Here is a 17,847-nt window from a genome sequence, read left to right on the forward strand (position 1 = left end):
ACAGAGTAATTCAAGCTCAAACCCATGGCTTGATGGAAAAAGATCCCTACCACGATGGCACATGGAAATACAAAATAATATGGATAGAGGCATTCGATGGCTTGATTAAACCAGTTCTTTCTAAACTGCTAACAAAGACTTTAGACCAGCACACAAATTGTTGAAGGCATGTGATCTGTTTGCCTAAGCCACCAGTATAAGCCGTGGAACAATACGTGGGCAGAACATTTGAGGATGATTCAGAAGCCAAACAAAAAGAGGCAGCTGCACCCTTAGGGAAGAAGCATATATTTCTAAAGGTGCCTACTATCTGTTTGACATAATGCCCTTAACTCCATGCCACAACAATTCTTTTGAGGAAAGGCTCTGAATGAGATTGGTTTATTAATCTCAACGCTTCAGATTATCCACTTGTAACGCAAGATGGTCTACTTCATACATTTTCCTATTTGCCAAGATATCTTAATTTTATTGAGCACACCAACAACATTGGTTGGAAAGAGCACCAACCTGCTAGACGAATTATTATAGTTCCTGGCTTGTCGGATGTTTTCTAGGTTACCAAGAGAAGAGGTGTGCCCACAGCATTTAAATTATTTATAGGCTCTGCTTGGATGGCACTATCAAGAGAATTCATTGAATTCTATGTATGGGGTTGGGATAATCTTCCTCGTACAGTTTTTATGTACTATGCAAATTTTATTTCTTCCCCAAAGGGATATTTTCAAATGGTTATTTGCAATGCTCAAAGTTTCAGAACACCACTGTCAATCATGACTTACACTATATATCTTGGGATACTCTGCCAAAACAGTATCCCCATTCTCTTGTCCTGAGTGATTTTATAAAGATGAATGGAAGCTTTGCTCCTTCTTGCAAGGAAGTTTGATGGCGATGATCTAGTTCTTGATAAAATCGATAGTGAACTACTGGGTCAAAGAAATTGTAGTTTTTGCTCCTGGTGGGTGGTGTGTAGGAAATAGAGATAATAGAAATGATCCATGTTTAGTCATGGGTGATAAAAGTGTTCTTAAGCTCGGTCCAGGTGCAAAGAGGCTCAAGAAATTAATTGTAAAACTCTTTTCAAAAGCAAATTTTTGAAGCAAGCAGTGCAACTGTCTGCATTTGAGGAATCACATTGTAGACAGAGCATCCTGAGTATAGTTTACTGAAAAATTGGATACAACTTCAAGCTTACCAAAGAATACATCGTGTCGCACATGCTCTATGTTTGTACATTGATAACTTATATGACAAAGTCTTTGCTGGGAGGTGGTTTCTAGTGGCCTTGTTGGGCAATTTAACCTAACAAAACATGTGCAAGAACATAGTCACAGGAGAAGATATAGCATGCAAGACTATGTCCCAAGATTGTCCACAAATGTGTACAAAGAAGTGGAGATTATGCAGCATCAATCTGGTCACCCCAATATTGTAACACTACATTCAGTGTATGATGATACAGACTCTTTGTATCTTGTAATAGACGTTTGCTCTGGAGGATGTTTGGTTGGTTATTTGAAAAAGAAATTTTATTCTAAGAGAGAAGCCGCACAATTCATCAAACAGTTGCTCAGTGTAATTCTACACTGCCATGAGATGGGAGTTGTTCACAGGGATATAAAACCTAAGAACATTCTTCTCACAAGTGATGGACAAATGAAATTGCCTAATTTTGGCATGTCTCTGCATGCTGCAAATGGCCCAAATTTATCAGGTTTGACGGGCAGTCCAGTGTATGTTGCCCCTAAAGTTTTAGCAGGGCAATATACGGAGAAGGTGGATGTATGGGCAACTGGTGTCATCCTCCATGCCCTCTTGATTGGTAGATTACCAGAATGCTTTCAAGGGATGTTGAGAAGTTGGTTTCTCCAAAGGAAGCAAAACCATACATATAGCAAGAGAATTGTTCGATGGAATGCTTTTGTAGCATATAAGAGTTGGATCCTTTAAAGTGAAGTTAAGATTTTGATGAAGTTGCATGATTGCCATAGATCAAGGAACAAGTTTAGGGAATTAAAAGTTAGAAGTATTTTTGTCTAAAATTGTCTTAGAATTTTATTGATGTATTTTGGTAAAAAGGTCAACTTTAGAGTTAACTCTGGTTTTGGTTTTTCTAACTGTAGTTAAAAATTTAAAGGTTAGAGTTGGTTACAAACCATCTCCAAGTAGTCCAAACTCTAATTTTTCGAGTAGTTACGAACCCAAAAAGTTGGTTGTTCTAGATTGGTTATAAATTCCTGAAAATCAATGTAATAAGGGACTTTTTGGACTTGGATACAAGGGAACACTTATGCTCTGATCATAAAGCAATTTTTGGAAAGTGTGTACAATTGTTGTTTTTGTGTAATCAGTTATTTCTTTCTTTCTTGGTGCAAGAAATAAAAGGAAGTACATTTAGTGTTCTTTCTCCAAGGAATCTGGATTGTTAAAGTGTTGATTCATCTATGATTACTTTCATGGTATGATGTGAGTATTTGTGGATGGTTGAATTAGCATTGTGTTGGTGAAAGTTCTCAAGCGTAGTCCTTGATAGCTCTCATTAATAGTTTACATCATTTTTATGAAAACGTTGAAGGCGTGTGGTGCATTCGTCGTCAATGGTTTTCCTTTCTATTTTCTAAGTCCTACTTATCTTTATTGAAAAATCTAAAATGTCATCTTACGAGGGAGTTGCCCCTGTAAATGCAGAGGAAGGCCGGATATCAAGGGCCTATCCAACTGTTGTGAACGATTTGCCACATACACTCTGTTGGGCAATTTCTTTAGTGACAAATCTGTTTACCAACAATATTTGAGGCCATTTTTACAGGACCACTTCTCTATAATTGCATAGATATATCCCCAATTTATCCTACTATCTACAAGGGAAATTCCACATGACTTGCGAGGTTTTCAAAGGAGTTCTTCCATGCAGATGCCAAAATGGTCTTGTCTGCTACAATGAAATAAGCTACTCCACTCACTACATTCATGTGTATTATTCATGTGAACTCATATTCCCTGCCCAATAACAAAGAAAAGGAAACAGAGTAGATGAGCATACACAAAGAGATAAGATACTAATGGTCTTAAATTCACAATTTAAAAAAGAAAAAGACTAACAAAACAAAACATAGGTTCCCATTGATCTTAGAGAGAAAGAAAATAAAGACATATAATTTTTCTTTATTTTTATTTTTTATGAATAGACTTTCCTATAAGACAAAATTTTAGGGAAGATTATTACGATAGAAAAAGAAACATAAGGTGTGTAACATATTTAGCATATGTTTCTATTCTTTTCGAAATGTTTCAAACACTCTTTCCTCCCTTACTATTATTGTTATTGTTTTGTTATTCTACAAAAACGTTTTATCATCTTTATGAATATAATAAAAATTACAGCACTAATGAGATGAATCCAGGGACGTTCTCAAACTATGTTGTAGGGCACCATGAAAGGCAGCGTCAAATGACGAGTCCCAAGGTGATAGGGGATTTGATAATAATTAAAAGATTTCAGGATTCCATTGTCAAGAGCGAGGGACCCATATTTGGGTAGAAATAGCACCAATGCCACGAGATCTTACCTCGCTGAAGAAAAGATAAAATGACCATGGCAGTTTCACGTGGAACAGATGAATTTAATTTTTTAAATCTGCGTGGAAGATTTAAGACCATCAAAACAGTGGCCTCCAATCATTTATAAAACCACAACTTGAGATTCATACAATCCACAATTCATTGCAGTTATTTTCTCTCATTGAAATCAAAATGGGTGTTTTTTATTTTGTGAATTTCTCGTATGAGTACTCCTCACCTACAATCCTTTCTATTACTGTCTCTGTTATTCTGGGCATTCTTCTTCTCTCTCACAACCTTTGGAAGCACCAATCCTCAATCAAAATCCCTCTTGGAAAGAAGGAGGTGGATGGAGTGGATAAAAGAAAAACATGAATGTAATGATAAACATTCAAATCAATAAGCAAAACACAAAGACATCAAGTTGTGCTACAACACTTCATACTCATTAACATAACTAAAATCTATTACAAATTCTTAGAATGCTACAGCATTCTATCCACTCATGATCCACAATGAGAAACCCAAAATAGGCTCTCCTAATCACAAGCCTAGTCCATTATAATTAATAGAGAAATACATATTAAATGTCATTTGCACTATAGGAGGAGTTAGTTGGAATATTAATGAAAGGCAGTTGGGATGGACGGTGGAAGATCTATGGTCTGTGTTGGGCAACTGGTTTGTGCCAGCCATATCTAAGATAATTAATTTGCATATCTAACGTCCCCCCATAAATTAATTATCATTTTATTTTTTTCAAAAATCCCTCCATAATCTAAAGATTATGGGTCATGGCCTTAAGCCTTGTTAGGTACCCATTTACAATCAATTATCAAATGCTTTCACTCATCTTGTTTCCCCCATCATAATCACTCTAGGTTTTGTACAGATTACCCATAACCAATGCAATATCAAAGTGGTTTTAAGTTCACCACAAACTTCTCAAACATCACACAAGTGGTTTTAAGATCGCCATAAACTTTGCACTCAAATGGTTTACAAACCAAGCACTCATTGGTTCTATGACCACGAATTATCACTATGGGGAAACTATCATCACTTTGGGCCTTTCTCTTTTGTACCTGCATCAAATTGATTATTGAGTCCATATAAAAAAAATCCATCTACCGAGATACATGGGTGCCAAGCCGCTGTACTTGCCAGTTCTATAGGAATCATTTTCACATACATGGTTCATTAATATGTCAAACCAAAAACCTTTAGGGTGTCGAGCACAACCGATAATGCACCCCATACATTCACATAGTCCATTAACAATCATTACTAATTCAATTTTCATCACTTGGTTGGAGAATATCAATGCAAACAACTTCTATTACATGACCACTATCAAGAACATCATATCCTTCACAATTAGACAAACAAATTCTCACTTCCAATCCCAACACTTTTATCCAATCAGCGCACACACAAACCTTTGAATCATGACAACCAACTCACCATCAATACAACCTACTTTCACTTACTACAACCACAACTAACTTCAATAACTATTCTATAACATCAAACACACATCTTCAAACACAAAGACATAATAAACATTATCATGATCAATATCTTTCATGCCATGTGTATGCATTCTCTGACACTCCCGCTTGCATAGAGATGCTCCAAATGCTTCTAATATATGAATGATAGCATCACACAATGCTAACTCAAACACACTTCAACTTTGGCTTCTTTCTTTTCATGGCTTGTTTATTTCTCATCACAGTTTCCTGATTTGTTCTTCTCTTTATTCTTATAGAAGATAACTTGAAATGATGTTACCTGTTAGGCTATGATGCCACAACACTCTTCACTAGTTCTAAACTCGTCGACCTCTCCATAATCTCTAAGATCATCTCCCATTAGCTCTGATACCACTTGAAGGAGGTGGATGGAGTGGATCAAAGACAAACATGAATGCAATGATAAACATTCAAATCAATAAGCAAAAAACAAAGACATCAAGTTGTGCTACAACACTTCATACTCATTAATATAACTAAAATCTATTACAAATACTTAGAATGCTACAGAATTCTATCCACTCATGATCCATAATGAGAAACCCAAAATAGGCTCTCCTGATCATAGGCCTAGTCCATTATATTTATAGATAAATACATATTAAATGTCATTCACACTATAGGAGGAGTTAGTTGGAATATTAATGAAAGACAATTGGGATGGATGGTGGAAGATCTATGGTCTATGTTGGACAACTAGTTTGTGCTGGCCATACCTAAGATAATTAATTTACATATCTAACACCCTATTGTGGGGGAAACATTGCAATTCCTTTCTGCACTCAAATTAGGCAAGCGTCAACAGTTCTTCAATGAGAGAGTGAAGAAATATGATGATGTTTTCAAAACATCACTAATCAGGCATCCAATGGTGGTGTTCTGCGGCCCCGCTGGAAACTGTTTGCTTCTATCAAATGAGAATACGCTAGTGAAGGCATCATGGCCCAAGTCATTCACAAGAATAATGGGGCAAGAATCCATTTTGAACCAGACAGGAGAAAAACATCTCATCCTGCGAGCTACACTCGCAAGATTCATGGGCCCTCAAGCATTGCAAACCTATAACTCTCAAATGGGTTCTGTGATCCAATGCCATCTAATGGAGAAATGGAAGGGGAAATTAGAAGTAAAGATGGTTTCTTTGGTCAGAGAGCTTGTCTTTTCAATAGCAAGCAGTTTATTTTTTGGTGTGAATGATGAGTGTGAAAGACTGAGACTTTATGAACTCATGGAAACTATGATTGTTGGATCTATCTATGTTCCCCTTGATTTTCCAGGAACTCATTTTTTTAGAGCTCTAGATGCACACTCCAACCTCAATCAAGTTCTCTCTTCTTTGATTGAAAAGAGAAGATCGGAATTGAGGTTGGGAAGAGTGTCTGAGGATCAAGATCTATTGTCTGTGTTGATCATGTTCAAAGATGAAAGAGCAAACCCACTTCCAGACAAGGAGATCATGGATAATTTCAATGGTATTCTGAATGCATCCTTTGAGAGCATAGTATCAACAATTATTGTGTTTTTCAAATTCTTGTCTTCCAATCATGATTGCTATGAACAAGTTGTTCAAGGTACATGAAGCTCACAAGCACAATATCATGCCCTTTTTCTTTGTTTTGTTTTTGGTTGTATATATTTATGACTAATGCCAAAGAATTTTATTTATTTATCAAAACAAATGAGAATTGTGTTGAATATAAAAGATGGAGAAGAAGTGAGCTGGAAGGATGTGAAAGATATGAAGTACACATGGCAGGCTGTTCAGGAAACATTGCGCATGAATCCACTAGTGTTTGGAACATTCCATAAGGCTATTGTTGATATTGATTACAAGGGCTATACAATCCCCAAAGGATGGAAAGTGAGAAATGAGTTTTCTTTTTCTTATCAGTTAAATTCAATCCTTGTAAGCTTTTCTTTTTGTTCTTTTTTATATCACGAGGATAAATGTGAGTTCTAATGGATGTTTTTGTTTATGAGCAGATCTTCTGGATAGTTCATAGCATGCACATGAAAGAAGAGTATTTTTTGAGCCAGAGAAATTTAGGCCTTCACAATTTCAAGAGGAAGGAATGCATGTGGCTCCATATACATTCTTACCATTTGCTTCAGGGTAGCAAATTTGTCCAGGATGGGAATTTTGCAAGATGGAAATACTGTTGTTCGTGCATCATTTTGTTACAACTTTTAGAGACTATACTACCATTGAACCAGATGAGAAGATATCAGTAGACCCACTCATTGCTCTCCCTACTAATAGTTTTCCCATAAAGCTATTCCCCAGATTTTAAGCTAGTTGGAGGCAAACCAATTGAGAGAACTATGAGCTAGGCTTGGTAACAGAATAATCTAGAAATACATAAGGGTCAGTTTTGTTGAGGGAATAAGAATATGGGAATAGGAATAAGTATTTAGATGATTGATATTAGATCCTGTCCCAAGTATCTATAGTGTGTTGTAGTGCTTCCATGTTAATTATTTGATTCAGTCCTCCACTAGAAACGTTTCCTATGTAGGACTAGAGAATCACATTTTATATTTTATGTGTGCTCTAGAAATTCCTCCATATGTATAAGGTTGTATGGAATTGTATATTTATGTTTTGTTTTGGTTTTTAAATAATTTAATATATGTATATGATAACAAATGATATAACTTTGTGTAGGAATGAATTCTTTTAAACAAATGTATTTAGACATGTTTTTATGGATATTAGCTTATTTTAAATATATGATATTAGGATTCAATCTATTGCGAATCATCTTTTGATGATATTATTACTTCAACATCATCATTATCATAAAATTGAGGCACAACATTTGAGGAACATACGTTCTACAATTAGTTAATCTTATTTTTCTTTGGACAATCTCTGCATATAAGAAGAAAAAATAAAAAAGAAATTAATTGTATAATCTTGTTACATTTTCTACATACTTAGAGAAGTTGAGGAATTATATGTATTTAATTTAGTTTTTTCCCTCTCCCTTGATAATATTTACATCAATGAAGGTTTATTTTATAAAAATAATAATTAAAAGAATCGTTGACCTTGGGGTGTAGACTGGCAGGTTATGTTGCTAGATGAGTAGTCGATCGATCCGGGTTCAAACCTCATTAAGTACCCATCTCAGTTTACCCTATGGTGCACATGGTGGGTCCCATGTTGGTTATTGCACAACCCAGTGGAATTTGTCTCACCTCGTTTTTCCCTTCATGACCCCAACTTGGCAGTTTGTAAGACTAAGGCAAGGTAGGATGGATATTGGGTTGGGTCATGGGATACTACTAAGATATCAAAAACAAATAAAATTAAAAGGATGGAATTTGTGGTTGTTAATTAGTTTGACCTCTACCAATTTAGAATAGAGTCCCATAGTAAATATATTTAGTACAAATTGAGAAAATGAAAACTATGTTTATTTGATACATTTTTCATGAATTCGGTACATATATAATGTCTTTTTACTTATATCTAATATTATTGATTTTTGTTTTCTTTATCCTATACCACTTTTCTTGTGGTCTTGGGTTAGCTCTATGGGTATAAGGTCATCTATTGAAGGACAAGTTTGACCTAACACTTAAAGAAAATGATAAATGGTGAATTTGGCTAGTTAACACCAAATTCCTTCTACACATGTAATTGACTTGACACATATTTAATTGACGTGATGTTGTTCACTAAAACTTATGACATTAATTCACATTTATTCTAATATTGTTAATCTTACATATTTCATCCCTTATTAAAAAAAAAAATTATATAGTAATAGATTTATTTTGACATGTTTAAATATATATTTTCATTATTGTTTTACATATAAATTTATCTTTATAATTCAAATTTTACATCTATCTGGATACATTGATCACTAGATAGTTATTTCTTTAAATGGTTAAATCTAATATATTGTGTTTACACTTTTTTCATCACTCTCATTCAACAAAGAATCCCTCAAGCGTAGTGAGACATATCACATATATAGCTCTATGAAACTCATCTATGTCTGGATTCCATACATACATGAAAAAAATTAAAGATGAAATTAATTGCATGACCATTTGTCATAATTTTCTATGTTGTGTGAGAAGCCAAGGAATTATGTGTGCTTGATTTCTTTTATTTTCTCTCCACAACATGTACATTCAATGAATGTCTTTTAAAGACTTGAACTAAAAGGAAGGTTGTTTTGTTCATTAGTTTGATCACTACCAACATAAAATAGTACTCACTCTATAAATTTTCTTTTGTATCCACAAATCTATGTTTATTTAATACAACGCATTGTATAGATTTGATAAATAAATGTGCACACACATATTTATGATTTTTAATTACTATCTCCCTTTATTTTTTCTTCATGTTTTTTCTCTACCTATTTCCTTCATAGTATTCTATCATGATAATTATTGGAAAGTTAAGGTGTTGAGAGGGGTGGTGAATCAATACCTTCTAAAACTTTACCCCTTAAACTATTTACCCTTTAAGCATTAGATCTTCCATTGCATCCATGAAAACAATTAACTTAATGCTGATTGAAAATGAAATTAAGTAATCTACTTCAACCATAAACACATCACACATATCAATACATTTGATGCATGATTTTTGTCACGCAGAAACCATTAGTAAGAGGGAAGATTGCGGTGGGGATGACTATAAAATTTCTACAGTTTTGTTATAGATCAGATTTGGATTATACCTTCTATCATTATGCTTGCTCTTATGATCTCCAATATTTAGACTTGATTGAAGGGTAAGTGCACCAAGTTGTGGTGCCAAAAAAATGACACCTTTTTTTTATTTCTAGTTTTGGAAAGCGCACATGCACTATAGCACGTATGCGCTATAGTGTGTACGCACCATAGCGTGTGTGCGCTTTTCAAAAAAAATATTTACAAAGCACGTACGTACTATTTAGAAGTAAATTTAAAGCACTTTAAATAGTGTGTGCACACTATAGTGTGCACGCCCTATAGGGCGCACGCGCTATTCAAAGCTTTAAATTCTACCAAGCCTAATGTTTGGTTTTGCCTTGGGGATCCAACCCAAAGCTTTGGAGTCTATAAACTGGTTTGAGACATGTTTTGCTGCAAACATAAAAAAAATGATTGATTTTTCTTATGTGCTCTCCTTCCAATTTCCTCGTGGTTGAGCATCAATAAAATTAGGTTACATGACATTGTAGGTCTCTATGTTAGCTACACAACCATATAATTTATTTTTTATTTGAACTATTTCAAGCCTTTCATCTATAATTTATTTTGAATGTATGTCCATTTTTTGTCAAAAACCAACATGTACTAATTGAGCTGTAGATTTTAGCCCATTCATCAAATTTTGCAACAACTTAGTTTTTTAGAAACTAGACTCCATTCTACACACTTTGAAAAAAAGAAGTTTTGATTTTAGATTAGTTTTCAATCATTTCTAGGGGGAGCACACAGATATTTCATATTTTTGGGATGTGTCTAATTAAAAAATTCATTAAAAAAAATAAACATAAAATTACCCGAAAAATCTGGGATAAACTACATAGTGTTAGGTAACTTTTGACCAAAGCGATTAAAGAATTTCAAAAAAAAAGTTAAAATTTTAGTGGGGCCACACTTTGTACTACGTTATTTTTTTTTGGAATAAACAGTACCACTTTCTGCGGCCCCCTTTTTTGAAGACCTAAAACTAAACCATTTTGAAAAAAAATTAGTAGTTTAGAAACTAGATTCAAGGGACTACAACTTTTGTTTTTGTCATATCTTAAAATTTTGAGTGTAACTATCTTCAAATTCTTGTTGAAGTCTAGAAATTGTCGATTTTATGAAAAAGGTGTCCACTTATACCCCCCTTTTGGCACCACAATTTGGTGTACTTACCCTGAATTGAAAAATATAATTTAGAAAATGTTTTATTTTTGCAAGTATGCGTCTAGGGTAGTAGTGATCAAGGAGCACACTATTGTAATTTTGTGTGTCCTTAAACTTCAACCACACCTTATATTAATACACCAACCAAAGGGCAAGTCCCTCTTGTTAGAATCTGAAAAGATTAATAATTCAAAAAACTAGTGCAAAGAGTAAATATGTAAACTATGAATGCAAATGATACAAAATCAAAATAGCATCATAGAGTTAGTCTCCAAGAGAGTAATGCAAATGCTGGAAGCAAAATAGCATTAAGAGGATGCAAAAAACAAGAGATACAAATACAAGCCAGGTAGCATGCTTATATAGGCTAGGAAGAGGGAGGAAGTGGCAACACCAACCAATGAGGAGCAACCATCTATTGGAATAAAGATAGCAAAGTATCTTCCCAAGATAGCTAATGGATGCTCACATGTACGAAGGTGACACCTCACAACCATTCACCTAATAAGACATGCTTTATTAACCTAAGCGAGATTATTAAAAGTGTAGGAAAAACCTATCAAAATAGGAAAAATAAAAAACTACACTAACACCCCCCCATAAGCAAAGCTTAGGTGGATGTAGAAATGGGTCCGGCAAGTCAAGCCTGATGAGGTACCCATGTACATAAAATTCCCCCAAAAGATGAAGCATCCCATACCCCCAGCAAAGCTTGCAAATTTTTTCCAGTAGATCCACTTACATCGAGCAATTTTTCTTCCCTTAGAAAAAGGGACAAGATCCCAACTGTGGTTCCTCATCAAGGAACTATACTCTTCCTGCATAGTTGTATCCCACTCAGAAATACCAGAAGCCTCATGAAAGGACTGTGGATTTGAGGCAGTAGCAATGAAGATATGTAGAGCATCCTGGAATTGTGAATGAGTCTGCTTGGTGTCTGATGGATCTCCAACCCAATCACCTGCAAACTGCAAGGTCTGTCTAGCCCAAAGTGGACCAGAAGATGGAGAATCTAGAGAAGAATCATCAACCTGTAAATGATGACTAGGAGAGGAAGGAGGTGAGTCCTTTGAATCACTCTCTACATCAAAAGTGGAGGTAGAAGACTGCTCAAGTGAATCTGACCCATTAGAAGATCTATCATGTATTCCAAGTGACTCCAATGTCAAAGTAGAAGGCAACCCTGTGACCATGCTCTGTTGGTTAAGCTGATGCAAGTAGTGGAAGTTAAGATGGCCAAACCGCTCATGCCATAATCTGCTCACATCATTAGAGTGAGTGAGTGAAACAGTCAAAGGAGGATCAGGAACAAAGTGAGAAAACATATAGAGTCATGACTGATGATCTACTCTCCCAACTGCAACTGTAGAATCATTGTGCAACTCACATATCTCCACTGAACTAAGAGTGAACTCAACCTGCTTGCCTAAACCTGTGTGAGTGATCTGGTGTACCGATTGGAGATTAGTTGACAATGAGGGTACATAAGGAACATCATGGAATGAAGCATCCCCCACATCAACAGACCCTCTCCCACACACCTCAACAAGAGTTTTATCACCCATCAAAATAGAAGGCATAGTACACGGCTCCAAGGATGCAAGTTCTTCCTTAGATGAAGCCATGTGGTGTGAAGCACCCGAATCAAGAACCCAAGTGGATGGTGAGGAAGCAACTGCAAAAAGGGCCTTGCCCTTTCCTTTCCCCTTGCTGTTATTTTTTTCCTTGTTAGACCCTTCATTAGAACTTTGTTTGATAGACTCAGGAAAACTGATATTATTCTTCTCAAGAATGTATGTCAAGTGATCAAGTTGTTTCTGCAAACATTTATGTTCATCATGACTAGGTCTTTTACAATAGGCACATTTGACCTTTTCTTTCTTAGGCTTATCGCCCTTGGAAAATGGTGTATCAATAATTGCTTTTGAAGAAACCAGCATCTGATCCTTCTTCTCCTCGCTATTATTTTGTTTCTTGTCCTTACTATTGTTGTTACTACTTTGTCCTTGTTGTTCTTTTGTGTCTTGGTTGGGAGCCAAGGCATGTGACTTAGAGGACTTAAGAGTGCCCATTTGGATTAGCTTGTCCTATTCTCGAGTGAGATTGACAGCAAAATCATCTAAAGATAGCATGGTGAATTGAGTACCAAGTGCACCCTTAGTAGCATAGAAGGTAGAGACAAATACAGAATATTCTGAACTTAGCTTAGAGAGAATACTAAGAATTAGTTGTTCATCTTTCTTTTCAATTTCACATTATTTTAACTGCAGCCTTAGTGATTTCAATTTGGTGAAGAAATCTTGGATTGTGTTGAAATTGCCTGGACTTAAACTAATTAATTCATTTTCCAACATATGACCCCTCATTGAATCTTGTGTGCCAAATAGTGTTTCTAGCTTTGTCCATACTTCATTTGGTGTATCCAAAGACTCAATGTGAAATAACAAGTCAGGAGAAACAGACAAACACAATGTTCCAAATGCCTCATCACATTTGTTAAACCACTTAGGCTTATCTTCATCTTTAGCAGGTTCAGTTTCAAGTCCCATAGTTATCCTATTTAATCCAGCTTTCCTTAAGTGAATTCTCATGCGTGATTTCCACTCAAATTAATTGTATGGAGTTAGGATGGGCATATTTGTTTGATCCATGATGAAAAAATGCAAAGAAATGCTAAAAAGAAGAGAACCCAGCCACGACAATGCCCCCCCTTTTTACTGAATCAAAGAACCCCCTCCCAAAGAAATATGATTTGGCACTTTATTTTAGTGCATTTACAACTACCACTAGAAAGAGATACTTAGTGGTCTTGATTTCAATGCATTACAAACCCTCATGAAGAGCATATGCTAAAAGTGAAACTTGGGCACAATAATCAAAGAAACAAATAGCACCACTACAATCTACTCAAAAAATATGCACTTTCAAAAAAAGAATCGCCTCGATACGAGGTCGTATGAGAAAGTTATGATCTTTTGAAGTTTCCAAAATGAGAACTGTGCACAGTCACGGCTGAGAATCTGCAATTTCTGAAGAATTCATGTATGAAAATCAAAAAACAACTCGACTAGTGGATAGAGCACAAAAAAATAGCCAAGTTCATAACAAGAATCATCAAAATCGGAGTCTGTATGAGTAAGAACGAGACATTTGAAAACTGCATTCAAATCTGCGACTGCCAATGGAGAGGGGTATGGCTGTAGCTTTGCATGCTCGATTCTGAAAAATATACAGCTTGCATGCAAAATCTAAAAGATACCCAGATGGTTTTTCAGGGCTGCAAACAAAACCCAAAAAGCGTTTTTCATGCTGATGTACAAAAGATGTTGTTGTAGTGTAAATCAGACGCCTTTAACAGTAAAAAATGGCTCCAAAAATTAAAAAATGACCTCAGCAACCAAAATATGACATGCAAATGTTGGATTAGCTTCTTAAGTCCATCAATGGCATGTTGGAACCTGCAAAACTGATTGAAAACTCCAAATATGCAAGTTGGTTGTCAGATTTGAGATTGAAACCCCAGAGAAAAACTGTTTTTGTCAAAACTTTTATGATTCTCAGGATCATCCAAAGATGCAAGAGAAGAGCATACTTCATTTTTCAAAAAACTACAATAAATTTTATTTGCCCCCCCCCACCCGAATCTCTCAAATAAGGAAACTAAAATCTACTCTTGCACATAGAAAAGCTCTGATACCATGTTAGAATCTGAAAAGATTAATAACCCAGAAAACTAGTGCAAAGAGTAAATATGTAAACTATGAATGCAAATGATACAAAATCAAAATAGCATCATAGAGTTAGTCTCCAAGAGAGTAATGCAAATGCTGGAAGCAAAATAGCATTAAGAGGATGCAAAAAACAAGAGATGCAAATACAAGCCAGGTAGCATGCTTATATAGGCTAGGAAGAGGGAGGAGGTAGCAACACCAACCAATGAGGAGCAACCATCTATTGGACTAAAGATAGCAAAGTATCTTCCCAAGATAGCTAATGGATGCTCACATGTAGGAAGGTGACACCTCACAACCATTCACCTAATAAGACATGCTTTATTAACCTAAGCGAGATTATTAAAAGTGTAGGAAAAACCTATCAAAATAGGAAAAATAAAAAACTACACTAACACCTCTAAGGGACATGACCCTTCCTAGGTCGGTCCACTTTGCATTCTCATAATCAACAATTTAAAGACAATGGTTTGAAGAAAAAATTAACTAAGTTTAGTTAAGTTAATATTTAACCATAGCAATCTCAAGAAGCTACCTATCATGTATAGATAAGGCATTTCATGAATATAATGCTTGTGTGATCTGCACAGTCAGACCAGTATAGTTATCAATGTGACAGATTTAACACTCCCTCTTATTTTGATAATCATACTAAGAGATAACATATCTAGCATCATCAATTTATGATGAATAAGCATGGATTGATACTTTGTTTCTATTTGAATCTTATAAGCATGTGGTATCTTTGAATACATGATACTATGTCATATTACTATACCTGTGATATACACATTGGTTAAATTACAGGATAAAATTTAAAGAATGATTAAATTCTTCATTTATCCAAGTTGTGACTCATAAGTACTGGCAATCCTATATCACAATATGATCCTAGGTTAAGATCTACCAGATCACAAGATAAAGTTTGAAGAATAAATTCTTCCTTTATCCAAGTTGTGACTCATAGGCATAGAAATGTCTATCACAAATGATCTTGAACTCATCTAGATCTAATAGTAGTTCTCTAATGTTCAGCACATTATCTAAGAGATCATCATCTCTCATAATGTCTTTTATACAAGTGTTCATTATCTCAGAGATCGTCACCTCTTAAATAATGAATACAAATCGTGAAAATCATAACAGTCAATAGCCTAGCAATAAAAATTATTTTAATAATAATTTAAAGAATACAAATGTATTACAATTCAATCATACCAAGTCTTTTCCTAAAGTGGTCTATCTTCACTCGAGAGAGAGGTTTGGTAAGAATATTCGTTGTCTGATCTGTAGTGTGAATGTATTGGGTATGTGCAGGATCATGGTCAACCAAACTATGCCCTTATGTGGCAATGAAAAATCAACAAATCAAGGTTATGTCAACTTGTTATGAACTTTCTATCAAAATGTTGATAGAAAAGAATCTCTAGGAAATTGAATTTAGTTTCTAAACTACTAGGCCTTATCTGAAAGAAATTAAAATTGATTGGTCAAAAATTTTAATTTTAATGCAATAGTACTTTAAGACAAAAATGAGAAGTAGATGTATGTCTAACCACCTTAGTCAAAATCAAATGATAATATTTTTTAAATAAGATTCTACATAGAAGAATTAGACTCAGTCATGGATGTGATGCATATTTTTGGGTATTTTTATTCTAAATAAACAATTAATTATTAATTTTCTACTCTAGTATTTTTGGAATTAAAAACTCTCGTGTCTAACCACCTTAACTAATTCAAAACTCTGCAAAAAAAATAAATTATTTTTTTCCTTATCGTAGAAGAAGCGTAGAATGTGGTTCATCTTTTGGATTTTAAAAATGTTGTGTCATTTGAGAGTTATAGTTATTTTTAAATCAATGTGTCAATCAACACTTTATGCATAACTCCATTAGAAAATAAGTAATAATTACTCACTGAACTCGTAATTTGACAAACATTGCATTTATGGAAAGCTAATAACATTCTTAAGAAACCCCTTTCATTTCAACAAATTTGGGTGAAAAAAGTTGTCAGCTACATGTTTGAAGTCAAAAATACACAAGAACAAGCCAAAAACACATTTTTGGAACATTTTTTAAGTTGACTATGTAGGGTTGGTTTACAAAGATATAATAGGCCTTACAAAGGTATTAGTTTTTGGGTTTGGCATCAGGATGGGTGGGGAAAAAGTTGTAATAGATTTTGAAATGCTTTGAGTCATTTTAGACCTACATAATTTTCAAATTGCCACTTTCTGGCACACCATGATCCTACACATACCCTATTCCAATTTTACAGTATTCCTATCTGCCATATCTCTTACATAATGGTAAGGAATTTCAATATGCTTGGACCTGTCATGAAAAATTGGATTCATAGAAAGCTTGATTGAACTCTGATTATCACAATGAATAATTGTAGGATTCATGTCTTGACCAAATAATCACACAAGTAACTTTCTAGAAGCCAAACTAATTCCCAAGAGGTCATCACTGCTACAACGTATTTCATTTTTCTAGAGCTTTGTACTACTAAAGACTTCTTTCTGCATATCCATGATATCATCATTGAACCTAAACTGAAACAACATCCTAAAGTGCTTTTCCTATCAGTAACACTCCCAACCCAATCTAAGTTTGTGTATCAATGTAGGTCCAATTCAAATTTCTCATACTTGAGCCCAAGGTTAAGAGTGCCTTATAAGAATCTCATAATGTCTTTGACTGCAACTAGGTGAATCTCCTTTGGCTCAAACATAAACTAACTTAATGCATTAACAACATAGCAAATATTAGGTCTTGTATTTACCAAGTACATAAGGGACCCAATCATCTATTTATAAAGAGTAGAATCTATGGAAGGTGATTAAGATGCTTCTTCCTTAAGTTTATGTATATTAGTATCCATGGGAGAAGACATAGGCCTGTAGTTCCACATTCCAAATCTCTTCAAGATGTCTAATGTATACTTTCCTTGATTGAGTATGATGTTGCCAGAATTCTACTAGACTTCCAGTCCTAGGAAGTAATGAAGGAGTCCTTAATATTTCATCTCAAATTATCTAATTAGATGTTTCTTGCATTGATCTATGAGATGATCATCACCTGTTATTAGTAAGTCATCAACATACAGAATCAAAATTACCATATCATATTTATTCCTTT

General features: G+C 34.7%; 3 pseudogenes; all 3 read left to right on the forward strand.

Moving 5' to 3' along the window:
- Nucleotides 1-335: 335 nt before the first annotated feature.
- Nucleotides 336-1,107, forward strand: LOC149537993 (beta-glucuronosyltransferase GlcAT14B pseudogene; annotated as a pseudogene).
- Nucleotides 1,108-1,350: 243 nt separating this feature from the next.
- LOC149537994 (serine/threonine-protein kinase PEPKR2 pseudogene) lies at nt 1,351-1,953 on the forward strand (annotated as a pseudogene).
- Nucleotides 1,954-3,741: 1,788 nt separating this feature from the next.
- LOC149537995 (taxane 9-alpha-hydroxylase 1-like) lies at nt 3,742-7,453 on the forward strand (annotated as a pseudogene).
- The last annotated feature ends 10,394 nt before the right edge of the window (nt 7,454-17,847 follow it).

Source organism: Cupressus sempervirens, chromosome 9 (genome assembly GCF_028749045.1).
Source record: "Cupressus sempervirens isolate cs-2001-9-10 chromosome 9, ASM2874904v1, whole genome shotgun sequence".
Lineage (NCBI taxonomy): Eukaryota > Viridiplantae > Streptophyta > Pinopsida > Cupressales > Cupressaceae > Cupressus > Cupressus sempervirens.